The 27,831-nt window shown below is 44.6% G+C and overlaps 1 protein-coding gene and 1 pseudogene across 1 annotated transcript in view; one reads left to right on the top strand and one right to left on the bottom strand.

Annotated features, from left to right (window-relative positions):
* Positions 1 to 27,831, top strand: part of DSCAM (DS cell adhesion molecule) — a 740,935-nt gene that overhangs the window by 78,244 nt on the left and 634,860 nt on the right. The window lies entirely within an intron of this gene.
* Positions 12,222 to 12,877, bottom strand: LOC132365575 (THAP domain-containing protein 6-like; annotated as a pseudogene).

The raw sequence follows: 27,831 nt of genomic DNA, 5'->3' as shown, positions 1-27,831 counted from the left end.
TACTGACCGGGCTGTCAGGGAGAAGTGGGCTGAGCTGGTTCTTGTTTGGCAGGTGATTCTCTGGGGCGAGGGGTGGTGGCGAGGTAGCTGAGAGGCGTGAGCCGCTGAGCCTCAGAGCAGCTGGGAGGTGGGTGCCCAGTGCTGGGGCATCACAGCTTCCACTATGCCAGTAATTGTTTCTTAATCCACATCCGGTGAGGTTGTGGGATTTGTTATAGGTCCTGATACATGATGAGTGGCAACCGCTTTGCTTGACCAGAGACACCCACAAATGGTACCATGCTGCCCAGCACCTCAGATGCTCGCCGTTCTTCCATCTCTCTGCGGCTGGGGAGGGGAGTCACATGATCCAGAGAGATGCAGGGAATTTGGCTGGAGAGGCCCTCGGAGAGGGGCGGGGCTCCTGCTGAGGGAGGACTAAGGCAGTTCCTGTAACTGACTGAGCTCCATACAGAACCGGGACCAGCTGATGGTACAGGATGCAGGTCTGAAATACCTTTAACTGAGAGGAAGGAGACAGGTGATGACCACTGAATTGCTTTTTGCATCCATTACTCCCAAAACGTTGAATAACAAAAATGAGGAATGGAATTTGTGTTGACGCAACAGGACATAGTAGCAATCCTTATTAACGAAAATTCTGTATCAGTTCCTATACATCTTATTTCGTGGTTAGCAGCACGTGTAGCAAAAATGAATATTTTTCATGGCCTCTTTCCCATTAACATGGTTACATTTTATGAAATAATAAATGTTCACATAAAGATGACATCATAAACTCCAGTCTCCAATTTTTTTTTCTCTCCGTTGTATGCAACATATTCATTTTCCCTGGAAATAAAACACGCATGTAAAATTAAATCACCTGGCTATTTTAGGTTGCATTCTCCGGTGTACCTATTTGGAATGCCTTTCCAAATCAATAACAGTTTTTGAGGCAGAAACAATAACATCACAAATCAAACAAATTGTTTTCAGAGTTTTACCCAAAGTAATTGAGAATAAAAATGTGTTGTTGAGGGTTCTCCGTTATGTCTTCATACTTTCTTTGCTTGTGCTTGATTTACTTAGAGGCGCAGTTTAGATGGAAATGAACCAGGCACTGAGGGACAGAGATGGCAAACTGAGCAAGTTCTGGTGTAGCTTCCGTCAACCGTGGGTAGAGGTGCGCCTGGCAGAAAGGGGGTCAAGGAGGTACCCTCTCTCACCTAGTGCTGATGCCGAGAGGTAACTTGTTCACAGTCCTAGGGAGCAGCAGGGTACACATCTTCAAGGAGTTCTGCTTTCAGAACTCCAGCTTTAGAAAAATTGCAAAAGGCACTCTGTTCTTTGAGATGACCTCACTTCTTTCCATTCCCGGTACTACCCTCCCTCCCCCATCTCAGTTCATAACGGCGTCCTGACAGCAGCTGAGCGAGCGGTGAGGTCCTTGAAGGACACGCAGTCCAGCACCTGCTCAAAGGGCGCCTGGAAAAAAGAGCCACGTGCTTCTCGTGCTGATGAAGGCTCCTTTCCTGATGCAGCCCCTCTGTCCCTTCTGTACTCCGCACACCTCGCCAGCCGTTTCCTACTACATCAGTCCTAAGTGTCTCTATCCGCTGACCCGCCCACCCTGTTTACCCAGGAGACTGCTGCCCCCGAGCCCGGGAGTGACACCCACGTCCATCCCCATGCAGCCTTATGTTTATTACCTTCCCTTCCCTTCAAAGACTGCTTTTTTTAAAATTTTTTTCCTAAATCTTTCTAGGGGTTTCCAAAAGAAAAGACTGCCCAGGTCCTCATATACTCCTCAACTTGGCAACTTTTTACCTCTTCTTTTATTTTTTACACTGAAATTATGCCCCCAACATGTTTATCATGCTTTACTTGCTTCTTAGTAACTGTGAAAAAGGTTTCCTAATTAGGTTGTCCATATTTCAGGGTTTGAAGCTCTGTTCCTCTTCTTATCAGCTGTATGGCTTGGGCAGCTTACCTAACTGTTCTGTGCCTCAGTTTTCTCATCTGGAAAGTGGGGTTGATAATAACATCTCCCTCCTGTAGGACTGCTGTGAGAATTAAGTGAGTTTGTGCTCACAGAAGGTTTAGAGCAGCATGTGGCCAGCTGCAGGTGCTGAGTGTTAGCTATTATTTCTTCTCCTGCAGCCCCAGCTGTGCTGAGAAGATGCAGAGGGCTTCCAGCCCTGAACTGGCCACACCAGTGACTGAGAATATCTCGCTATGATTTCATGGAGAAAACTCACATAACGAGTTCTTATGGGCAAATTTTGAAGTTGGTGCAAGACCATCCCTGTATCCCGGGGTCCCAGTCTTGGAAGAGGTACTTAATGCATGACTTATCAATCTCCTAGGGTTGGAGCTGTGAGTCCCAACATGCTGCCTTGACACTGTGACCCTAACCTGCCAATAGAGGAAAGAGATGGTGAAAAGGGATGGGAAACTAATGCTAACTTTGGTTTTCATATTTCAATAAATAGGAGGAGAAACTGAAAAACTGGAGGGAAGTGGTTTGTTTTGTGATAACAAAGACCAGTTATGTAACAATTCACTATTATTTCTGGAAGGTAACGGGTATAATTTAGAGGGTGTTTCTTGGTTTGACTTGGGGAAGAGCTCAGGGTCCTGTGCGGCTAAGCACAAGATGCCCGGACAAAGCTGCAAGACCACCTCTCCAGGGGTGAATGAAGGGGGCCGGCCTAGGACTCGGGGTCTCTGTAGGATTCTCACTAAGTGACGTCGGGTGCTGCTTACACTCGCCCTCTGTGCTCCGGGAGCACAGGACTCGCTTTCTTCTACCCCACGGAGGCAGCACAATGGGCCAGTTTTCATAGCTGAGGTCATCTGTGAGGCTCTGGCCAGGGTGCTCACATTTCCCCAAAGAAAAATGGAGTTTGAGCATTTAAGATGCCACAGCATCTTTTCTAGAAGGTTCCGCTCCAAAAGTTCAAACCATTCAGAATATTTATGGGGGAGCAAGTAGTTTATCACAGGGATGTAAATGTCACTCTTTGTTCTGGAATGTTGCAGGTCAGGGGAGGGCATCTGGCTCTGCTCATGGCCACTCAGAGCCTTAGAGGAGATTGAAGAGGGCAGGGGCAGGACCCCTGAGCTTCTAAGGTGGAGACTCCAGTGAGTTAATGTGAGCAAATATCCCCCAGCCACCCTCTAGAGATGGGTCTACTTTTGCAGCCCCAAAACACTTCACCTTGATATTGAAGGAGATCTTTAACTGCCATGTTTAATGTCAGTCCCTCCGATAATGTCCCCTTTCAGATCATTTCAGCTGTATCCCACATAGACCTCCACCTCCCTTTCCAAAGAAAAAGCAGTTTTTCTCATTCTCCATAAGCTCCTCCATACCTCCAGGTCGTGCCCACGGTTCAGCGCTCAACTTCAGTTCCTGGTAACTGCTGGCTTCACTCTGATTACAATCAACACGTTCCTTGGGAAGCCTGTTTTTACCTTGAAACACTTCCAGATCTGGTGAGCAAAGTGCATTAGTGCTTCTAGCAGCAGATGGATTTCTAAATTTACCAGGAAAAGACCTTCACGTGATGTTGGATGAACCTTGTAAACACCTGGAGATGGAAATTGTGTTTGATGAGAATAATCTCAGGTCGGGTTCATTCATTAAGCCCAAAATGCTGGCTGGTCACTAGTCTTGTCCTTACTGGTTATGCCCTGTAGGAATTGCTGGGAGAGATAGAGAATAATCGTTTCTGTTGGTGGAAGACAAGATGGATGTAATTGTGGCAAGCAGTAGATCAGACGATGCCCATAAAATCACTTGGACGTTTGGATAAAAAAACAGGGAAAATGTATGTTATGATGCTGTGCTCAGAATGATCACACTGCAGCGCCCACAGGGAGTGTCACTGTAAAGTAATGGGGCAGATGGGTGGGTCCCCTTCAGTGGCCCCGAGCTGTAATCTGGGTGCAGAGCAGCCTGGGGTGACCTTGTTTTCTTTAGTGAAGTCGCTGCCTATGTGTTGAAAGCCTGGATGAATTTCTAGAATCACTTTTACATTGCTTGGCCTTATTAGTCAACATTGGAGTGTTTTATGAGTACTTTTCCACTTAATCACACTCTTTACTATTGTCAAATTTTTTTTCTTTTTGTCCCTGTCACCAGATCTCTGCATATGTAGGAACACACACACACACACACACACACACACACACACACACGCACACACACACGGAGAGAGAGAGAAGGAGAGAGGGAGAGGAGGAAGGGGAGGGGAAGGGAGAGAGTGGCGAGCGAGATACCAAGGTTCATAATCGGCAGACTAACACTATCAAGTGACTGTGGGTTCTACCACAGAAGATCCCGAGTGTCACACGGGGCCACCATCAGCAGAACTGGCAGTTCATCCTGCCAATTAGCTGCGATGCTCGGGACCAAATATTAGCAAGGCTGAAATTAATACCAAGTGATCATTTGCATCTGAAATTCAGTCGGGAGCCATTGTGAGATTTCCAATCCTGAGGTCACTGTCCTGAATATCAGCTGGGCCAATACTTTAAAGGACTGTTTATTTTCCCAAACGTAAATAGGGTACCTGTTCTTCTTTGCATTTTCCTCCCATCCTAGCTGGCAAGGAAGTTTGTTTATATACGTCATCCTAAAGGTCAGCCTTCTCAGGCTGAAAAAGAAAGCAGGCGTCAGGTGAAATAGATCAGCCCGGTGCAGGGGGTGTCAGACATGCGGTGGGCGGGGGCAGGGAGCATCGATAATCCCGGCCCAGCAGCTGCTCATTGTCGGGTACCTGCTTTGTGCTTGGCTGTGCGCTTGGCTCAGAGGGATTTGGACCCCGAGTTACCCGCAGGATGGTCAGCGCCCTACTTTTTGCCCTGTTCTGTTCACATGTCCAATACTGTCCCCTGCATAGCAGCCTGTATATAGTTATTGTATGAGATACACCTACAGGCTGAAGACAGCCGCAGTTACTTAACTTGTGCTCGTAGAAACAGGAGGGTACGTTGCTTTCCTCAGAGTAAAATTCTTTAAAATTGTATCTTTTATTTTTGTGAACTCACCCCTCCCACCAAGCTGCTTACATGTTTTTCAGTTGACAGTGAAATACTTTGTGAGTTATTTTCCTTTCTCTTTCCCTCTCCAGTGCTTGCCCTGCCCCGCAGTCTTGCAAGTCTCCAGTTGACTATCTTTCCTTTTAAAACAGAGAGTGAAAGAATGAAGAGAGCTTTATGGCTGCTGTTATTTTTAAAAATTAGTGATGGTGATCAAAACTTGGAAATTGTCATTTCAGGAAGGTTTTCAAGGCTGTGTTTCTCTCCATTTGGTGCGTCACCGGCAATAATTTTTCTTGCGATGACAATCATGTGGGAAAAGAATTTGAAATGACCTACTTTGTGCACGATATCAAGCCTCAGTGTTCATATCGAGTATTGTTACATAGTCTCTCAATGTTTTACTTTATTATGCGTCACCTTCCATTAGGTTTAAGAATGTCATATATCATATTCTGTTCTGATATATATCCGTATATACTACCCAATACATATACAATTAGAAGGATGTGTTTTTATATATAGGGGAAATGGGGAGAATTTCACCTACTTTGCAAATTGGTCCTAACAGTTCATTATTTTCAATAAGTAGCAATCTTACCAGTAGCACTTTCCCACTGTAGATTTAATTAGTCTTTTTTCCCCCTCCCTTTCACTAGTTGACAAGAGCTGAGAGGAGGGAAACGGCGGCAATTTGAAACCTTGTTAGAAATTTATGAAGTGCTAAAATGTTTCATTCCCAGAGGCTGGCTTGCCAGCTGTCACCGGAATGCACTTGCTGTCTGCCTCCCGGCCGGTCTGGGAAGGCAGGGTGGAAGTGGGCTGCACATGTGTGCACGGCTTTGCCTAAATGATGCTCTCCGTAATTAGCCCGGGGTGGAGGGAAGCTGATTATTTTCCCCACAATTGATCAGTAAGTAATTCCCCACAACTGGTGTGTAAGATGCACAATGAGGGGGCATCCAGAGATCAAGACCCTTCGCTGGCTTTAATAAACACACTGGCAGTGCAGTGAGAGGGGTCATCTTTGGTCGTGGACACCAAATCACCACCCATCTTATTGGTGGCCTCCAGCAAATACTTAACCTATTTCTAATAAGATGACCCTGAACTAATTTCTTCTGGAGAAAATCCCTTCCTGAACATTTTACAAGATGTCAAAGATGGTCTTGTGAGGGGGCCATACCCTTCCTGCAATGACTTGATTACCCTCGCCCAAATTCTTTACCCCACTGCTGTCCAAAGCCTCAAAATTCTTTCTCAGGGGGCACTCTTTTGGTTGGTGTTCTTAACTGGAGATGTCACTTGTGGCCACAGACACCCTGGAGAGTAAACAATTCATAATAAAGGTGTGGCTGACTCACCCAGAGCTCTGGGCTTGGGGGGAGAGTTAACACCTGACGGCAGACACGAGGTGCGGTGGAGACCACACAGGAGGACCAGGAGGGCTGACCAGGGACCAGAGGGGCCTGGCAGCTCCTGAGAAGTTTGCCTCCAGTCTGGCCTTGCTCTGTGTGGGGTGGAGCCCGGGGGTCCGAGGGGGCAGCCTCCTCTGCTGGTGCCGGAGCGCCTCACTGGGAGAGGGGCAGGTGCCCGACCATCTTTGCTTTAATCGCCATGCGCCCAGAGATGGCAACAACACTGATGAGGAAATGATGCTCTAAGCCCCCTCCCACCCCACCCCCCAAACTAACAGTTAGTGTGAAATATCTCTGGTGGCACAGAACCCTGTGACAAGTTCTCTTTTTTTTTTTTAAAACCTTACTTTCAATGTACCAGAGCTCTCTCTAATTAGGAGCTTTATTATCTGCACTCATTTGCTAGGGCTGTTTTAACAAGCACCACAAGCTGGGGGACTTAACAGTAGACCTTCAAGGTGCTGGATTCCTTAGAGGCCTGTGGGAGAAGACTGAGTTCCATGCCTCCTGACTTGCAGATGGCCGTCTTCCTGTTCACATGGCCTCCCCCTGTGTGTCTCTGCCCAGGTTTCCCCTTTTCATAAGGACAGAGTCAGATCGGATTAGAGCCCCTCACTCGCAATGACCTCATTTTACCTCGATGACTTCTGTAAAACCCTATCTTTAAATGAGGTCACATTCTGAGCTAATGGGGGTTATGATTTCAATACTTGTATTTTGAAGGGACACAATTCAGTCCACATACTCTCCATTCATTTATCCAAAAACTACATGTCAAACGGCCATCAAGGGACTTCCCTGGTGGCGCTGTGGTTAAGATTCTGCCTGCCAATACAGGGGACACAGGTTCGAGCCCTGGTCTGGGAGGATCCCACATGCCACGGAGCAACTAAGCCCATGTGCCACAACTACTGAGCCTGCGAGCCACAACTACTGAAGCCTGTGAGCCTGGAGCCCGTGCTCCACAAGAGAAGCCACCGCAATGAGAAGCCCGCACACAGCAACAAAGAGTAGTCCCCGCTCGCCGCAACTAGAAAAAGCCTGCGTGCAGCAACAAAGACCCAACACAGCCAAAAATAAAAATTAATTAATTAATTAATTTTAAAAAAATCACTTAAAAAAAACGGCCATCAAGGACAAGGCCCTGTGAGGTTCAAAACTTCTGAAGGTACAGCTCCTGGCCTATGAGTCCACAGGGCCCTCTGTGGGTCATGGCACATGTGGGTGCACATGTAGGCCCCCAAAATGCCCATGTCCTAATCCTGGAACCTGTGAGGATGCTACCTTACATGACAGTCAGGACTTTGCAGATGGGATTGAGTTAAGGAGCTTGAGTGGGGAGATTATCTAGGTAAGCTCAATGTAGTCACGGGGGTCCTTATAAGAGGAGAGCAGGAGGGCAGGGGACGGAAGGAGAGAGAGACAGAGTGAGGAGATGGAAGAAGGGGCCACAAGCCAAGGACTGCAGGCAAAGACAAGGAAGCGATCCTCCTTTGCAGCCTTAGGAAGGACCGGCTCTGCCCACCCATGTGGTCTTCTAACCTGTAGGACAGTAAGATAATAAATCTGTGTTATTTAAAGCCACTAAGTATGTGGTGATTTGTTACAATGGCAAATAGGAAAATAATGCCGGTACCAAGCTGGTGGGCTTGGAGCATTCCGGAGCTGTACTTGGGTTTAGCAAAGTTGCATAGAGTAATGGGTGATAAAGCCCACTACCTGGAAAGAGCATGGGCAAAGCCTAAGACTTGATTTGGAGTCACTCACTAACAATTTTCAAGCCCTCACCCAGGTTCCACTCAATTCAGATACCAGACCAGCTTGTTCCATAGGAGCTGGCAGGTTACAGATAGGATGGAGACATTGAAGCTAGGAAGGTAGACATTCAGCCGTGATTCCTGCATCATAGCAGGGAAAGGAGAAGAACTGAGTACCAAGCTGTGGTCCAGGAATCTCAAGATTGTAAATAAGTCCTTCCATCCATTTTGAAGCCCAACCCAAAGCACCACAGTCTATCTGCCTGTCGTCTTTCTGTCTCTCTCTCCCTCTCTCTCTTCACACACACTCACTGGGGGTGTGTGATTGAGTTGGCTCCCAGCAAGGTGTCTTGGGGAACCCTGTTCTAATTAAGCCGGAGCACCAGCTGGGAGGATGAAGGGGTGGATAGGAAGGTCAGTTTGGGGGTCAGGCACAGCAGGTGGAGATGCAGGAGGGCTGGGTGCTGTCATAGGTACGGTTGGTGCACTGTTCCCCAGAGACCCTGTGTGGGAGTCTCATGCAGCTCCAGGAACAGAGGACAGCCAGGCAAGACATTGGCCAATGGGGACGGAGGGGGTCACAGAGAATCTCTGCAGCAGAATGCCATAGCTGCAGTGATTCTTCTGGCTCTCGCCTACCTGACTATGGCAAAACAGTGGCGCTGCTATGGCTTTGAGTGTCTGTAAGTGGCAACTTTTAACTCTGTGAATGGCCTGCAGCTGAGGCCTCTGTGGTCCGGTTGAAAGAACATCGTCTCTGGGGCAAGGCCGGCTGGGAAGCACATCCGAATTCTGCTCTATCTGATCCATGGATTTTTGTGCAGGTGACAGTGCCTCTCTCAGCCTCAGTTTCCTTATCTTAAAAACTGGGAATCATCTTGTAATACTTGGAGCAGGATTGAGGCAAGGACCAGTGGAATCGATGGGTGTGGAAGGCTCAGATGCAGTGCCTGATTCTAAGTGGGGATCGGAGAGGTGAATTCTGCCTCTCACCACCTCCCTCCTTCGGGGTGTGGAGGGTGACGGCTGGGGTTCGGACTGGGACGCGATGCTGAGACGGGGGGGGGGGGGAGGGGGGAAGGTGGTGCTGAAAAGCGTAGGCACCACCTCGTGCTGTGCACTGACTGCCACCAGGGAGCATCTCAGAGATGGGGACGTGGTTGTAGGCAAACTTTGACCGCTCGTACTTGTGTCGGCCTTAGCTGGTTCTCCTGCTCGTATAGCAAGGGCTGTGGGGTCCACCAGGCCAACAGCCAGCCCAGCAGTCTGAGAACTGGACCAGATCTGTGCTGAAGGCAGCACCAAAGGGTCTTAGCAGCACAACTCCCTGTTGACATGAGTATTAATCTTTAAGAACACTCCCTTGAGTCCCCCAACTAGAAGAGGAAGAGGATGAGACAGGTGAGCCAGCAGGCTTTTCTCAATATCATGGGTATTTATCAGTGATTGGAAGGGCATAGGGGAGACACACACACACTTTAGAGGTTGTTCAGTTGGTTATTTTCTTCAGGCTTCAAAAAGATGTAAACCAACACAGAGAGATTCCAAAGTACTGTGAGACACCCAGAGTAGAGCTGGCTACAAGGCTGCCACGATGTTGGAAGAATTAGGGGACGGTGAGGGGTCTTGATTGTTGGGGTTTTGGGGGGTGGTGGGAGGTGAGATGGGACGCTCAGGATGGAATTAGAATAAGAAACGGTTTGAAAGGCTGAGGAGTGTGGAATTGAACCTGGGGTCCACCTGGACGATTAGTTCTCATTCCAGAAGGACTCAACACCCCGGAGGTGGGATGGGGCAAAGACAGAGATCTGGGCTGGGAAGGAGCTGTTGTGATTTCTCCTGACCACCTCTTTCTCCTCACCTTTCTCTGTCCCTTCTCTCTCCCACATGGTTCTATGCCCCCACTCCACACCCCAGTACTCCTTTCAGGCAGCCCTGTGTAGTCTAGACCCCTCTGCTCTGAGGATCGTCACAAGTGCATTGGGGTTCTTTGGGAGTAATTTATTAACTAGGATACATGTTTGGGTGCAGGCCAGGTAAAGAGCTACAGATCAGATGTCTGCCTTAACATCACCTGCTAGAGTAGGAGAGTGTCTTAACCAGGCCTTCTGAAGAAGCCTGTTTCTCCTGAATTTCTGCCAGACATGTCTTGGCTGGAAGAAAGACAAGCCCACTTGGGATGTAAAGGCTCCCTTAGGAGCTGGGTCAGCACCTTGCTCTCCCAAGGTAACCAGGGTGGCTCTCCTAGTCCTCAGCCAAGCAAGCAGCTGACTGCAAAGCCACGGTTGGCCCCAGAGAAGAATAGGTGAAAGCAAAGGGATTCATTCAGTTTTATGCCAGAAGTTACTGCACCTCGTACAATCTGTATCTCAGTTTCAGTTTCTTATTTTGTGATCTTTCTTTCTTCCCCGGGTTCTTTTTCTGTGTTTCCCAGAATATATATATATGTATTAATTTCCTAGGCTGCCATGACACAGTACCACAAACTGAGTGCCTTAAAACAAAAGATATTGATAGTTCCAGAGTTCTGGTGGCCAGAAGTCTGAAATTGAGGTGTCGGCAGGGTTAGTTCCTTCTGGACGCTCTGAGGGGGTCTGTTCCAGCCCTCAGTCCCAGCTCCTGGTGGCTGCCAGCGGCCCTCGGTTTATGGCTGCATCCCTCCATTCTCTGCCTCTGTCATCACGCGATATTCTCCCGGTGTGTCTGTCTCTGCACCTCTGGAACGTTGGTTATATCTGTTTCCAAATAAGTTCACCTTCATAGCTACTGGGGATTAGACCTTGAACATACCTTTTTGGGAGACACGCTTCTGCTCGTTACACTATACGTACTGAGTCCTGCACACAAAACAGTGTCAGGCATATAGGGAGGGTTCAACCATGCCTTGGTGAACAAATCAACGAAAAGACCAGGCATTAGAAGGCAAAGGAAGAGAACATTGCAGATCATTCTCAAACCACGCATTGAAAGGGCTTCTGCTGGGATGGCTGGGCCTCTGCTTGTGTTTCTTAGCCCCCAGGGGGCTGGCCTAGCTTGTCCACATGGTGGTCATGCCATGTCTCCAGCAAGTCCAGTGCACAAGCACTTTTCAGGCCTTTGCTTGCATCACGTTTGTGAATATCCCATTGGTTAAAGCAAGTCACATGGCCAAGCCCAGATTCAAGGAGTTGAGAAGAAGACACTTCTTCATGCGAGGAGCTGCAGACACATCGCAAAGGCCAAGTACAGAGGGACGGGAAAATTTACTACAGCCATTTTTTGCGGGTAATCAACCATAGATTTTGATTGACATGATCTCTTGTATATGCAGTATAGTAAAATACGTATATATTGCCACTTGGTTGATAACTTTCTTCACAGAGCTGTAGAATATTCTAGAAATTAATTGCACAGGCTTGCAAGCTACATGGCCTGGGTTGCAATTCTAGCTCCAAGACATACAAACTCTGTGAACTTTGACCGACCTTTCTGTGCCTTAATTTCCTTGTGTATAAAATGGGGATAAAAACACCTCCTTCCTAGGGATGTGGGTAGTAAGGATTAAGTGAGTTAAGATATGAAAGTGGGGCTTCCCTGGTGGCGCAGTGGTTGAGAATCTGCCTGCCAATGCAGGGGACACAGGTTCGAGCCCTGGTCTGGGAAGATCCCACGTGCCGCAGAGCAACTGGGCCCGTGGGCCACAACTACTGAGCCTGTGCTCCGCAACAAGAGAGGCCGCGATAGTGAGAGGCCCGTGCACCGCGATGAAGAGCGGCCCCCGCTTGCCACAACTAGAGAAAGCCCTCTCACAGAAACGAAGACCCAACACAGCCATAAATAAATAAATAAATAGAAATTTAAAATATGGGAGTGTTTAGTACAGTACTTAGCACATGGCAACCGCTAAATAAATGCTATATGTTTTAATTAATATCTTGGTTTGCTTTTTTTTTTTGACGGATATTATTTAATGATGGTAATCATTTTCTGAAAAGCTGTACCAATATCAATTTTAGGTAGAACATAACATGAAATTATTTCATGAAATATAGTTCATGCTCTCCTGACATCACTCCCGACGGAAAACTTCCAGTCTATTTGCTGTTTCTTGACTGATGAGACATTCATCCTTTAATTCCCTGATTGTCTTCCTCAATGATTTTTGGAAATGTTTTTCTCCATCTGAAACATTCCGCAGACTTTCCTTGGTATCCTCTAGCTCGCTGATCACTTGATCTGATTTATGCTTACGTTTCTTTGGACTGTCCGTTACACTGTAGCTGTGCTCAGAAATGAACTGGGGCTGGAATTCTTCCATACACGAGGAAGCACCAGCACAGTGGTGACTGTGGTTTGTGGCTGGAAGGGCTTGAGAGTGAAGTTTTTCCTACAGTGAAGCTTTTCTCTTTTCCCCTGTAAGTGAGATAGAGAATTAGAAGGTATGACTCCAGGTTTCGTTTTAATATTTGGAGCGCTTCTGTCAAAATCTGTCTTCTTAAGGTGCCTTGAACACAACACATCTCCTTTTTTTAGGCTCCCAAATGCCTGCAGCATTCACATCACATCTTTTCTTGCCAATACCCATTTTCTTTTGACGTTTTCATCTGTGGGGAATACGTGAAATGTCAGTCCTTTTAACTTGGAATTTGGTAAATAGCGAGAAGCACATCCAATGGCCGAGCAAGATTTCACCATGGTTTTAGCGACTCATACCAGAACATTAGCGGCGAAGGCAGCGACTAACGCTCATGACAGAGATTGCGCCTCCCCTCGCTTCCATCCCATCAGCCCTCTTGGTTTGCTCTGGAACTCACCTGTCCGCTAATGTGTGCATGGTGTGTGTGTGTGTGTGTATATGTGTGTGTGTGTGTGTTGTATGTGGCGTTGCAACAGGGAGGACAGGATAGTGGCAGGGTCAGCAGAAGGATGGAGCCTGGGTCCAAGGTGTCCGGGGAAGGTGACTGGGAAGATGTCGGTGCCTCCATCTGGGCTCAGCATGGGAGGAACTGGCTTGCTGATGAGAAAGACTTGGCCACTCTTCCTTCCCATCTCTACCACTGCCATGGTCATTGATTCACTGCCCCCAGGAACGAAAAGAAATGCCAAACAGTCGCACAACCCCTTTCACTTTGCAGATGGAAAGTTGGAATGCAGTGAGGCTTAGTGGCAAATTCCAGGTCACAAAGCTCACAAGTGCAGAACCGTGCATGTGAAGGGTGCAGATTTTTGGCTCTGCTGCAGTGGTCGTGCAGGTTCTTGTTTGTCTTAATTCATTCTACAAAGCATTGTTTTTTAAACATTTTACTTCTTGACTCTTCAGTTGTCCTTTGTATGCATATCAGGTGTGTGTTCCCATTAGGCTGATCTATAGCATAATTTCTACACTAGAAAAGGGAGTTAAATAGAGCATTGAGGTGACTGTACTCATCTTAAGGTTATTTAAAAGCAATTACTACCATCAGTTGGAAGTGCTACCTCAGGCTACTGATAGTAATGTGCACCTAACAATCCAATTAGTTTGTAAATGGATTAGTTTATATCTTGACCAATGCATTTGCTTTCAATTCAGTATTATATAGATCTAAAGAGCATCAGTTGTATCCGTTTATACTTTGTATCATGTGTTGCTTCATCTTTAAGTAGAGGATTCACTCATTCCCTTCCCCCATGAAATGTTACTTCATTTATATTTTTGCTTCCTAAACTATGATTCATGTCTTTTTCAGTTCCATAATCCTTATTAAATCATTTCAGCTCTTTCTGTAGTTTTCAGGATTTCTAGGTGGTTTATATTCAGTATCGTTTGAGGTACAATCAAAGGTGTAACATCAGATCACATGCCAGCCCAGCCCTGTCTAAAAGCAACTTTCTGTGATGATGGAAATGTTCTAGAACATGAGGCCATTTTAGTGGCTCGTAGCCCCTAGGCAGATGTGACTCCCAAGCACTTGAAATGTGGTTAGAGTGACTAAGGAGTGGAATGACTAATTTTATTTAACTTTCATGGATTTGAATTTAATAGTCACATGCAGCTGTTGGCTGCCATATGGGATGGCACGGTTCTGGAGGACAAAGGACTGTAGATAAGCTATGGAAGGTTTTGACCCATCCAAGGCTCTTTGTCACCCAGAGATAGAGGTCTTAGTGTCACCACACTGGACTCACCTGGTACAACCAGATTTTCCCTGGAGAAGGTCATTTTCTGGTATCTGGGAGGTCAAGGGAAACCTCCTGATACATGAAATTGGATGGATTCTTGTAGATACTCTCCCCAAATACATAAGTGATTAAGTAAAACAGTTTGTTCATCAGGCACCTGCCATGTAGCAGGAACATAGACAGGCTGGCTTCCCAAAGGCCTGGTGTTCAGGAGAAGGAAGCAAAATACACGTGTACCTGAGCTTCACACATAGTAGAGGCCGAAAGGCTGATTGTGTCTACCCGGGTGTGGCGTACCTGAGGTGTTAGATACTTTGGACCGTAGTTTATCCCGTTGTTTGACATCCATTACCTCATTTGTTCATTCAACAGATGTTTATTGAGTGTCTAGTAAATAATATTTGCTGGGGGTAACTAGTAAGTACAACAAACTCATTCCTTCCCTCCTCCATTTACTTATTTGCTTATCTATCTATCTATCTACTACCTACCTACCTATCTCTCTATCTGTCTAGCTATCTATCCATCTGTCTATCATCTAATTTGTTTATTTCCTTGAGCTTTATTCACAGGGCTACAGTTGAACATTTGCATTCTTATCCAGTGTTACAACAATGTTTTAAAGATAACTGCACGTTTTCTCACATATTGTCTCAAATCTTCTCGGTGTTCATGCCAAAGTGTCAGATGTCAGTGGAGCCAAAGGTAATTTTCCTGAGGAAGGACATTTAGTGGAGTCTCTGCCTCGTGATGCAGTTTTCAGCTGTGGGAGCCCGTGAGGACCCACGTGTACGTGGGCGGTGAGGGCAGCTGCTCTCAGGCAGGAGGGAGAGCTGAACTGGCTCCTGAGAAAAGGAGGGGCGCAGCAGAAAGGAAGCACCCGCTCTTAACAGAGTCTTTGGGAGTTCATTCTCCTCTCTTGATACAAACCCCCATGCTACTAAGTCAAATTCTGTGGTTCGTGTGATTCATCAGAAGATTTCTCTTTTCATCATTGCCCTGTACAAAGTGTTGTCAGCGGATACAAAATCAGAGATAACGGTCACCTGCTTCTTGCCTTGGCTGTTCTTAGAGCTCAGTCTCTTGGGGTGAGTTTTGCCGTCCAGTTGGGCTGTGGAGCAAGAATAAGTGAACTGGTTTTGCTGCACAGTGAGTTTGTAGTATGGCCAAGAAAGCAGCACAGAGCACCGTATCCGTGGTGGGACCATATTTGAAATCCCGTGTTATGAATATTGGATTCCAAGGAGGTGATGTGGTCTGGTGTGCTCTAAATGATTTTTCTTGTCTTTTTACAAATTTTTTACACTAACAAAATGTGTGTGTGTAGAACCCTTGCCGAAGTTAAGAAACCGAAGGGTGTCCTTGAAAATTCCCCTGTGTGCTCCTCTCCAATCGCACCCCCTCCCCCAGAGGGAACCTCACTCCTGAATTTGATGTTAGTTAATTCTCTGTAGTTGTGTCAACATATGTTTGTAGCCCACAGTACTATCTTGCTAAGATCTGCATGCTCTTGCACTTTATGTAATTAGAATCACAAAGGAGGTGTTCTTCTGGGACTAGCTTTTTTCTCAACATTATTGCTTTGAGATTTATCCATGATGGTGTGTGTAGTTCGTTCTTCCATTCAACAAATAATTATCTGTGCAGTTGCTGTGCCCATTGATTCTAGGTCTGGAGCTAGAGAGCGAACAAAACAGGCAACCCAGTGTCCTATGGTAGCTTCATGCTTGTGCATGAACAAGATAAATAGACGGTGTAGCTGGTTAGATGGTAATTGGTGTCAGGGGAAAACTGAAGCAGTGAAGAGTAATTTTAGGGGAGATGCGGAGTTTCAGATGGGGGGCTGAGGAGGGGACATTTGTGTGAAAACCTGGGGATGGTGAGGGAGAGGGGCAGGGAGATGTCAGGAGAAGAACTTCCCAGGCAGAGCAAACAGGAAGTGCCAAAGCCCCACAGCAATGTTGTGTCAGGTGTGTTTCAAGTACTATAAGGAGGCCTCCGTGGGGAGAAAGCAGGGTGAGCGAGGGGGTGCAGGCGGAGGAGGTGAGGACAGAGAGAGAGTGGGAGGTGTTGGAGCAGAGTGACATTCTGTGACCAGAGTCCTGACCAGATTTCTCTGTTCATTGCGTGGAGCTCGCAGACCAAACAGGCATTGCCATCCTGCTAAGGAGAGATGATACGGATGCCGTGAAAGGGGGTCGTGTTTCGGTTGAGCGTTAGGTTTTTCCGATGAATGGAATCGTGGTGATAGAGAAAGGACGATTGCTTTCAGGTGCTGCTTGTGGTGATGGGGAAGCCGGAGAGAGGAGAGGTTGGAGGGCAGGAAGGGCAGGACCAGGACTCACTTAGGGGCCTGTCCGCTCTGCGAAACAAACTCAGCGTCCTAGTGCAGATGGGAGGGTGCAGTTGGCATAGACGTTAGGAGTTCAGATGAGAGGTCTGGGCTAGAACTAGACATTAGGAGATGCCAGCCTAGAGATACCAGTAAAAACCTTCAGAATGGGTGATCCTCAAGGGAGTGAGCATAAATAGGGAAAAGGTCCCAGACTGAGTGCAGAGGCACTTCAGAATTCAGGAAACGAGAGGGAATCCTCAAAGGAATCTGAGTAGGGGCATCAAGAGGCTTCTGATGAGAGGGAGACGGGGCATGATCAGGAGCGTCAAATATTCATGTCATGCTGGGGTGACATGTGCGCCGTGGTGACGTCTGTAAGAGCGGTTTTGGTGGAGCGGTGGGGAGAAACACCTGCTTAGGATGTGAGAATAGGAGGCTGAGGGGGAAAGTGGAGCCAGGGAAGGATTTGAGATGAGAGGGTAAGATGGGTGCGATAACCTCTCAGCGATATGCCGTTAGGAATGATCTAGTAGAGAAGTGGAATTCGATGATTTGAAAAAGAAAAGGAAAAATTTAATTCTGTGAAATGCCTACTGATGCCTTTAGCCCATTTGTTATCGGATTGTTTATCTTCTTCCTCTCTCTCTCTTTGTAGTTTATTATATATTCTTTATACTAATTCTTTGTTAGTAACATGGTTGCAGATGCTGTAAATATCTTCCCGTTTGTGCTTTGTATTTCACCTTTTTGCTGTTTTTCTTGATGAATAGGTACTCTTAGATTAATTTTACAATTTTTGATTGGTGTTTTTGTCTTAAAAAATGTGTTCCTACTACACATTTCCTATTTTTTTTCCAGAATAGTTTGTATTGACTTTCATTAAGTCCTTAATTTACCTTGAATTGATTTTTGTACAGTGAGAGATAGGGATTAAATTTCGTTTACCCCCATATGGTAACAAATAGTCCCAGCATTATTTACTGAGTGTTTCTTCTTTTCCTTTCTTCCCTCCTGCGTAGTGCAGGTCTCTTCTGGCCTCTTGTTGGCTCCAGAGACCCATGGGTCCATCCCCGCACCAACAGCCCACTGGTTCAATTACCATGGTTTATAACTAGTCTTATTATCGGGTAGGGTGAGTCCTTGCTGTTCTTGGCTCTGTAGACTTTTGTGTAAATTATGAAGTAAGATATTCGAGTTTCTCTGAAAAGCCTTTTAGAATTTTGATGAGACATTAAAACATTGTGCTTAAGAAGACTCTGGCCCTAATATGCTCAGCATAGAATTCTGGCTCCACCTCGTACCAGCTTTGTGTCTCAGTTTCCTCATCTGCAAAACAGGGATGATAAAGATACTTCCTCATAATGGGAGGAGTAAAGAGTTACTGGCTGTGAGGCCCTCAAACATTCTCTGGTATATGGGAATCACTGAGTATAAGGTGTCATAATTATTGTTATTTTTTATTGCACTTTCTTTTAAACTATTGACCAATTTAGGGAATGTTGACCTCTTTATACCACAAAGACAAAGACAAATTTTGAGGGATTTAGGGAAAGTTCCTCAGACCCAGGACTTGTGAGAGATCCTGAGACTTTCTTACCACATAGAAATGTGATATCTGAGTAAGTCTCTGTGGCATGAAATCATTTTACTGATGTAATTATAGATTATAAAGTAAATTTTATCAAATTTTATTTATAATAAATAAATAAAATTTATTTGTTAGTTTTTAGAATAATTTTTCTGCATGTCAGATTTTACTTTTTTATACAAACCAGATTTTTCCCTTCCGATATGAGCAAATCCTCACTGCCTTTTTTGGGGTGATGTGAATTCAACCTCTCCGGTAGGTTAACCCCTCTTATTATGTCAGGGTAGGGAATAAGTAAAAAATAATATACTTTGTGGAGAGAATTCTCTCATTTTCTGGGACTTGTAAAGACCTTATTTGTTCCAGGTGACAAGTTTCAAGTGGGATAAAAGGCCATTATTTGTGAGAAATGGCAGCTCAGATATAGCAAAGTTGCTGCCAGGAGTTGATGACGCAGAAACAATTTCTTTGGGGCAAGACTGTATTGAATGGGGAGTTATTAATGGCATTGAACTGTGTTATGGCTGTAAGAACAGTGTCTGTGGGACCACCCACCACATTCACTTGTGGGGTGGGCTGCTTTTTGCAGGTTACTATAAAAAAAAAGCTCTTCAAAAGTGGTTGCTTCAGACACTCTGCTTTCAGGCCATAAAGGTCATTAATCAGTAACCCGTTATGCTCCAGTCAGAGCAGAATTGTAAACTCAATACAGAAGGCTTCTACAGTGCTGTTCAGTTAATTTGTTTAGTGGAAGGTGCCTTTTGGAAATTGTACTTAGGAGTCAAGCAGACATGGGTTCAAACTCTGCTACTTACCAGGTGGGTGATTTGGAGGACATTACTTAACCTTTCCTGTAATTTACTTTCGTCTTTAAAACTGAAACGATGGTGATGGTGATGATGCATAATGATTTTGGTGATGAAGGTAGTGATGACGATGATGGGGATTGTGACGATGAGATCCCCTTTCTCACGTGATTGTTGGGAGGTTGAGGCCTAATCCGCGTAAAGTAACCAGCGCAGAGCCTGGCCCGTTAAATTTCAGGTGCCCTTAACTTCTCTCCCAAACCGTCTACTCTTGTTCTGGATTTGCTTTATTTGGGCATAAGTATATCAGTTTTATATTGCTGCTGCATCAAATAATTATAACTTAAAACAACACACCTTTATTCTGCTATAGCTTGGAGGTCAGAGGTCTGAAATCAGGTTCACTAGGCCAAGATCAGTATGTCGAGGGGTGTTCCCTCCAGAGGCTGTAGGAGAGTGTCCATCCCTTTGCCTTTACTTTCTCTAGAGCTGCATTCCTGGGCTCCTAGCGCCTTCCTCCACCTTTGAAGCCCACAAGGTAGCGTCCTTTTTCACTGGTCTCATTGTTTTCCTCTTCTATATCAAATCTCCCTTTGTCGCTCTCTCGTAAAAACACTTGTGATTGCATTTATGGCCATCCAGATAATCCAGGATAATCTCACCATCTCAAGGTCTTTAATGTAATCACATCTGCAAAGTTCTTGTCGCCATATAAGAAAACGTTGACTGGTTCCAGGGGTTAAGACCTGCATATCTTTGGGGGCCATTATTCAGCCTACCGCACTAAGAATTAAGTAAGTTCAAAGTGAAAACACAATATAATGGTACCAGCTCATTAAAAAATAAAACCACCACGCTCAGCAACGTCATATTCCACGTCACGTCCCTCATCAATGAAAAAATGTAGTGATTATACATAAAAGAGTGATAAGAAAATCAGTTCACTGGCCTGGATCCTGCTGGGACTCCCTGGGAAGCCATTGGCAGTGCCAAGAGTAGAGGCTAAAGCTACTTGGAAATTATGTACTCTACATCTTTAGGGGCCAAGATTACCTTGGGCTTCAACCTCAGATGCTGTGTGTGGCTTTACTGGTTGTATATAAAGATGTGAAGGACACCCACTGGAGTTATGCAGTGCACAACTAGTGTGGCTGTAAGTGGTGGACTCTGTGATGCCCACCAGACTATACACTCCAGAAATGTGTGGCCCATGTCTGTCTTGTATCCCCACTACCCACCACAGTGCTTGGCATCGAAGAGGCACTTGTATCTGGGGAAACAAAGGAATGAAAAGATGGGTGTTCAATCTGAGAACCACCAAGTAACTCCGCAGCTGTGGTACCCAGAAGGGTAGTTTCTCAGTATTGGCTGCACATTAGAATCATCTGAGAAAGATCTTTAAAAAAGAAAGTTCTAGGCCTGGACTCTGTTTACAAAGTTCTGATGTATTTGGTGTGGGTGGGTCTGCAGTATTACTACTGTTTTTAGAAACATCCCAGGTGACTTGACTGTGCAGCCGGGTAGCTAACCGTTGGTCTAGAGTAGTGGTTCTCAAACTTCAGTGTCCATTAGAATCACCTGGAGGGCTTGTTAAAATGCAGGTTTTCTGATTCCGCTGGGGGCTGAGATATCCACTTCTAACAAGCTCCCACCTCAGGCTCATGCTGCTGCTGTAGGGACCGTACTTGGAGAACCACTGCTCTGGAGTACAGTAGGTAAGTCCGTTCAGCGTGCGCTGGGGCAAACAGTTGGGGCACCATTCTAGAAGAGTATGTGTGTGTGTACGTGTGTGTGCGTATGTGTGTTTGTGCACACACAAAAGATATTGAGCACCCACTCTACACATTTTAGATATCTAGTTTTATTCCTTCTATCCAACAGCCTGCCAAGGTAGGCATGTTTAACCTTCAGTGTTTTAGCTGACAAACTTGAAAACCAGGGAGGTGAATTTTGCTTGAGTCATGCTTCATCTTTTCAGTATGTCACAAAATCACACCCTCCAGAGACTAGAGACATTTTCACTATTTTGTGCTCAGCTTTTTTCTCCATTTCTGATCACGGCTGCTGTCCTGACCTTGGTGGCTGCCGTGAGAGGGCCCTGGGAGATTATCCTAGTCCCCCACTTATTCTGTATAAGGGGAACAGCCTCTGTCCTCCTTGCACAGCACACGTGGCTGCTTAGCTAAAATATCTTGAAATCGACTTGAATAGAGACACTGCACGCTGACTACCTGAGACTTGGGAAATGACAGCAATTTGAAATTTGCTGAGCTTAGCATCATTCTCAACTTCTGATATTTTGACTAGGACTTTGTAAATTACAAGAGACATTTTTCAGGACCATACCACCTATCTTAAAGCCTCTGGGCAAAATTTCAAAGGACTCCCTCCTTGCTGGCTGCCCTTCCTGGTTTTCTGAGCCCTCCTCTCATTCCCAGTGTCCCTACCACCCAGAAGTCTATGGTCCCCAGCCTCCCTTGCTTGGGTCAAAAACCTGGACTCCATCCAGATGTATCCCAAACCTCCCTTTCATCTACTTTATCCAAACTAATATTGTCTGTTCTTGAAACGCACAGCAACACTCGGCTAATGCAGAAGATTCTATGATTAAAGTAGTTTGCCCTCAGATGTAAATAAGGCTTGATGCTCCATGGAAGTCTTAAATTTACAGAGGAGCTTGTAGTGACTCTCATATGTGGGACTATATGTGGTTAGGGGACGCCTGTGGACAGCAGATGCTGTGGACAGTTTCCTGACCTCCTTACCTGGACTGCCCTTAGTTTGATGGGGACTAAACAGAGGGTTTTAGGTTTCTGACCAAATCATCCACCCCCTCTGCTCACTTTAGCTTTGCAAGGAGGCTGCAGAGGGCCATGTCGTACTTGAGCTGGCCTGGCTCAAAGCTAACTGTGAATATTTGAAACTTCACATCTCAAATCTGGAAGAAGACCTTCCTCTGAATCTGTTTTTCCCTCCTTACAAGGGCTTTACGGGGCATAATTTTAGGCCTTTCAAGCAGTCGCTTTAAAAGGTTGTTGACTACAGGGCTTTCCTCTGCTCACATCCCATTGTTCCCACAGTTCTCGGGATAGAGACTAGTAAAAGTTTGCTTATAAAGGTTTGCTGTGGCTCTTGGTTGAAATGTTGGCAGGAAGGAGGCTCACCCGCATCTCTTTCCTGAGGAGAGATTCCACCTGTGACAACGGGCCTGTTGAAAATCATGTCTGAAAACTGTAGCCTAAAGTGAAAAAAACAACCAAGACTAAACTGCCTGCCAGATTTAGGAGATTTGCTCTGCTGGAGAAAACTGTAACCTACAAATTTGAAGTGACACAGTGACTGTGGGAAATAAAAACTACACTTTGTCCTCCTTATTTCAGACTGAATTGTGCCCCCCCCCACCCAAATTCTTACATAGAAGTTCTAACCCCCAGTATCTCAGAGTGTGACTGGATTTGGAGACGGAGTCTTTAAAGAAATAATTAAGCTAAAATGATGTCATTAGATTGGGCCCTAATCCAATATAATTTGTGTCCTTATAAAAAGAAAAGATTAGGACTCAGGCACACACAGAAGGAAGACCCCATGAGGACACAGGGAGAAGGAGGCCACCTACAAACCCAGGAGAGGGATTTCCAGAAAAAATCAACCCTGCCGATACCTAAACCTGTAGGTTATTACAAGATGTTGAATATAGATCCCTGTGCTATATAGTAGGTCCTTGTTGATTATCTATTGACGTTTTATAAATAGTAGTGTGTATCTGTTAATTCCAAACTCCTATCTCCCCCAACCCTGCTATCCCCTTTGGTAATTATAAGTTTTTTTTCTGTGTCTGTGAGTCTATTTCTGTTCTGTAAATAAGTTTATTTGTATCATTTTTTTAAGATTCCACATATAAGTGATATCATATGATATTTATCTTTCTCTGAATTACTTCACTAAATATGATAATCTCTAGGTCCATTCATGTCCATGCTGCTGCCAATGACATTATTTCATTCTTTTTTATGGCTGAATAATATTCCATTGTATATATGTAGCACAACTTCTTTATCCATTCATCTGTCGATGGACATTTAGGTTGCTTCCATGCCTTGGCTATTGTAAATAGTACTGCTATGAACATAGGGGTGCATGTGTCTTTAACAATCAGCATCCTGATGAAGATACAGGACTGTGTTGCCTGGCCACATGCTATATGCCCAAAGTGTTCTGAATGTTCCTCTGTGCTGGCCCACTTAATGATCATAATAACCCCGTGAAGTCAGTTCTATTATTATCTTAATCTTAAAGATGTGGAAAGAGAGGCGCCCAGAAGGTCATTACCTCGCCCACAGTCATGTGGTTGGAATGTGGTAGGGCCAAGATGCAAACCTAGGGAGGCTAGTCTAGTTCTGGAATGTTCTTAACCACCACTGTCTGAGCTCTTGTAGGAGGAATCAGGCTGTGCGTGTATTTGGGTGGCTAAAGATATGAACAGATGGGTAAAAAGATTCCCAAGCTCTTCAGACACAGGGAGGGGGGGAGAAAGAGCTAGAAATAGACTCTTGCTGGTAAAGGAGATCCATCAGTAACACTGGACCCATAGAAACAAATTAATTTTTAATCAGGTGGATATATTATCATCAACATTGTTTTCTTTATTATTGCTACTGTTTTAATACTCATAATAGTAGCTATCCTTCATTGAATATTATTGGCAAAAAATAGCACTAAACGTACATATTTATTTATATAAATATAAGCTAGTTATTTTCAGTCCCATTTTAGTGATAAATAAACTGAGGCTTGGGTAAGTTTTTTCACCTAAGTCCCATTGCTGTTAGGCTAAACAGAGATCCAACAGAATAGCCCAGCAGATAGAATGGTCCCAGAAAACTTCAGCAAGAGGTTGGTGAGTCCAATAATGTCAGGGGAAGAAAACACACAGTCGGAAAGAGGCTGCCCCAGGCTCTCTCCTCCTGATAAGTCCTGACTTTCAGGGTCATCAGAAGAGGACCCACCATTGCTCTCTCCTCCCTGTGACTTAATGCCACCAGCCCTGTAATTAGTTGTTGACCCAAGACATGCAGGTTGCTGAGCTTTTAAATGCAAACTTCTCCCATGGCTCGGTAAAGTGTTGATTTAACAAACATGGGATCCTATACTGTACATCATTTATGCCTTAAAGTGAAATCAAAACCTGCTTTTATAACTAACAGTTAGAATTCAAGAAATCCATTAGTAAAAAACTCCGCTAGTGAAAACAAGACATTAGAGTAAGGGAAAATATCTTTTATAGTCCTAACTCTCATAAGGCTAGAATATTCCTTATTACCTTTTTTTTTTTCTACATTTAAACTTGTTTTTCTAATTGAAACCACAGTGCAGTCACAATTGTGCTTTCTGCTTAATATTGTCTTAAATCTCTAGTATTCCATAATATAATTTTTAAATAGAATTTTTCATCTGTAAGCTATATATCTACTAAACTAATGCTCCACAATTAGATATTTTCTTCTTATGGTTTATTTAGATAATTTGCAACTTTGTGGGGTTTTAAATAAGACTGAGAAGAAGAACTTTGTGTAGAAACATCTATGCTATTTAAGATCATAACCTCAGAATACATTGTAGATGAAAAAGCCCAGGCTTGGGAGTTTCACGGATCTGGGTTTTTTTTTTTTTTTTTTTTTTTTTTTTTTGATAAATCCTGTCAATGGATCTGGTTTGAATCGTGGTTCTGCCCCTCTGCAGCCCTGTGGCCTTCATGACCTCCTTATTTTAGTTAATGCCCAGGAGCCTCTGTTTCCCATTCTTAAAATGGGACTACTACCTACCCCATAAGATTGTTGTTGTTGTCTTTTTGAGGATTAAAAGATACAATGGCATTCGAAGTTTCTCAGCATAATTGTAGTTAGGTACTTCACCAACAGTACATATATGTATATTAGTATTATAGTATTATAAAGTAGGTTCCTCAAAGCAGAACTATTGAGTGAAAGAGTATAACATTTTTCAGCATCTTGGTACCTGTTAACCAAGTTGCTTTCTAAAATGTGCATACAGTTTCATTTCAAATGACTGCAAATGCATTTTAAACACTGTGGCTATTTGTGCATTTCTTTAGTTGCTATAAATTCTACATGTTCCTTAACTAGTTGCATTTCCTCTTTTGTGACTTGTCTGCTCATATGTCCTTTGAACTGAATTAAATTCAGCAAACAGTTACGTAGTATCTCATTTGTGTCAGTACTGGGCTAGGTGTTAGAAACCTGAGGATGGATGGAATACAGTCCTTGCCTCGCTGAAACTTTTCAGTCTAGTGGGAGAGAAAAACAAGCACAGGAATCAATATAACTCAGTGCTGTACACACAGTTAACAGGCATACGGACAAGGAAGGAGGAGACAGTGATTAATTCCTTTGCCAATTTATCTCTGGATGCCTTAGCAGTTTTTAAAATTGATTTGTGCATAGTTGACCCATTTCAAACTGATGAGCGTTTCTGTTTTGTGTCATAGATGCAAATGAAGACAGTGACTCAAACCCCGGATTCTCTTACTTGTCTTCTCTCTTCCAAAAGCACGTCACATTTTTCTTCTACATAAATATGTGAGACCATGCCTCACCCTTTGGAACCCTACAAAGTGGGGTTGACAAAGCTAGAAGGAGGGTGGAGATTGCATATATTAAGCAAGCAGAAAAACCATTTCCGTAGTCTACATTTTCATATGGCATTCTTGAGGAAATAAGATAGTAACTGAAAAGAGGGTCCTGGAAAATCAAGTGGGAACCAACTGCATTGCAAAGGTGGGATGAAGGGCTTCATTGAATTTTTAGAGACACTTCTGCTGACACATTGTGTGCAGATTTTGCAAACAATTCTATTTACATTCAAAGAGGCAGAGCAGGCTCACGCTGAAACAGGGTGAAAAGAAAGTGCCGTGATTTACATATTATGCAGACCTTGGAAGGAAGGAAGGAAAGAAAGACTTTTTGTTCTCATGGCTTGACTCTGGGCTCTGGCCATTGTTAAAGAGGCCTTTTCCAAGGTGGTTATTGATCATTAAAAAAAATATCATTTTAAAATTTAATTCAGTTTTTTATTGAGATAAAATTGACATGAACATTATATTAATTTCAGATGCACTACTTAATGATTTGATATATGCATATATATATTGAAATGGCCACCACAATAAATCTAGTTAACATCCACCACCACACAGAGTTACACATTTTTTTAAATTAAAAAAATATTTTAAAGGCTCTTCTAGAGTAGCCCTACAGTCTGACCTCTTCAGAAGCTATTAAAACCAAGAGCCTCTAATTAGGGTTTCCTTGGATCTGAGGTCCTCGAGATTTCATCTTTAGGCCACTTTCAGAATTCCTTAGGGCGACATGGATCTCCAGATGACCCCAAGTCCGTGCACATCTAATTCAATACTCACCGAGCTTAATCTACTCATTGTTTATTAAGCGCTGACATTTGGAGAATTTAGTTAAGGCCTGTCATACATTTTACATTTGAGGGTAACTGATGTTGAGATTTTAAGGAAGCCAATGAGACATCTGGTTTTCTTTCCACACTTGGAACCAATTAGGAGAGAGGAAAGAAAGAGAAAAGAGGAGTGATGGAGATCAAAATATCATCTTTTTATGACAGAGTCTCAGTTTGAACCCCAGAACCAGGCCAAGCTGCACCCTGCTTAGTTTACCACACAGCTGACAGCAGACCCAAAGGACATGTTCCCTGCAGGCAGACAGATGCCAGCAGGAGAAAGGACAGAAAGGAGATGTGCTACTTTCTTCTCCCAAACTCACCTCTCGTCTGAGGTAAAGGAGGGAAGGACGGAAAGTCTGTGGGTCTTATACTCCAATGCAGGGTTTCCGAACTGTGGGACTACTGACATTTGGGGCTGGATAGTTCTTCATTACAGGGGCTTGTCCTGTGCATTGTAGGATGTTTAGCAGCACCCCTGGTCTCTACTCACTAGATACCATACCACCGCCCCAACCCCCAGTTGGGACAATCAACAGTGTCTTTAAGCATTGTCAGATGTTCCCTGGGGAACAAAATTTCCCCCAGTGGAGAATCACTTCTTCGATATAAGGACCCTCCAAATGAAAGAAAAGCCCCGGAGCGGGGAGTTGAAGCTGCAAAATACTCTCCAGGCGGCATCCTCCACAGTGTCTCTCCTAATCCCAGCAAGTGGGACCCACTGCCCTCCTCTGCTCCATCCCCGTTCCCTGTTTATGCTGCCTCTCTCTCATTTTCTCCGTCCTCCCTTCTTATAATTGTTGTGACCTGTGGATGGTTGTGAAGACAGCAGCTACCTGGCTTCGTGTTTCCTGAGCACCTCCATGCACCTCTTTACTCCTCCCTGTGTCTGGCACAGCCCTTGGCATAGAAGGGCCTTGTGTGTGTATGGTGGTATTGGTATTAGAGAATTTTTTTCAGATATTGGAAGAAAATGGATGTGAACGTTTTCCCATATAAATATTTAGCTGTCAGTGTATTTCCCCCAAATCATTTTATGCATTCATCTGACCTGCCAAACTCACAGATCTTACCCAGCACAAAAAGTAGGGACTCTTTAAATAGCAGAAAGAATAGCAAGTGGTTGTCTTAGCCGAGGTGCTGGCTCCAAGCCCAGTCCTAGCAGAAAGTATCATTAAATAGTGATAATAGTCGTATAGATTGCCTTCTTCAGTTTGATTCCTCTCAAAAAGTGTTTTTAATACATCATTCGTATGCCTTTATCTTAGATTCAAGC

This window comes from Balaenoptera ricei, chromosome 4 (genome assembly GCF_028023285.1).
Source record: "Balaenoptera ricei isolate mBalRic1 chromosome 4, mBalRic1.hap2, whole genome shotgun sequence".
NCBI lineage: Eukaryota > Metazoa > Chordata > Mammalia > Artiodactyla > Balaenopteridae > Balaenoptera > Balaenoptera ricei.
This window is presented reverse-complemented; position numbering and strand designations above follow the sequence as displayed.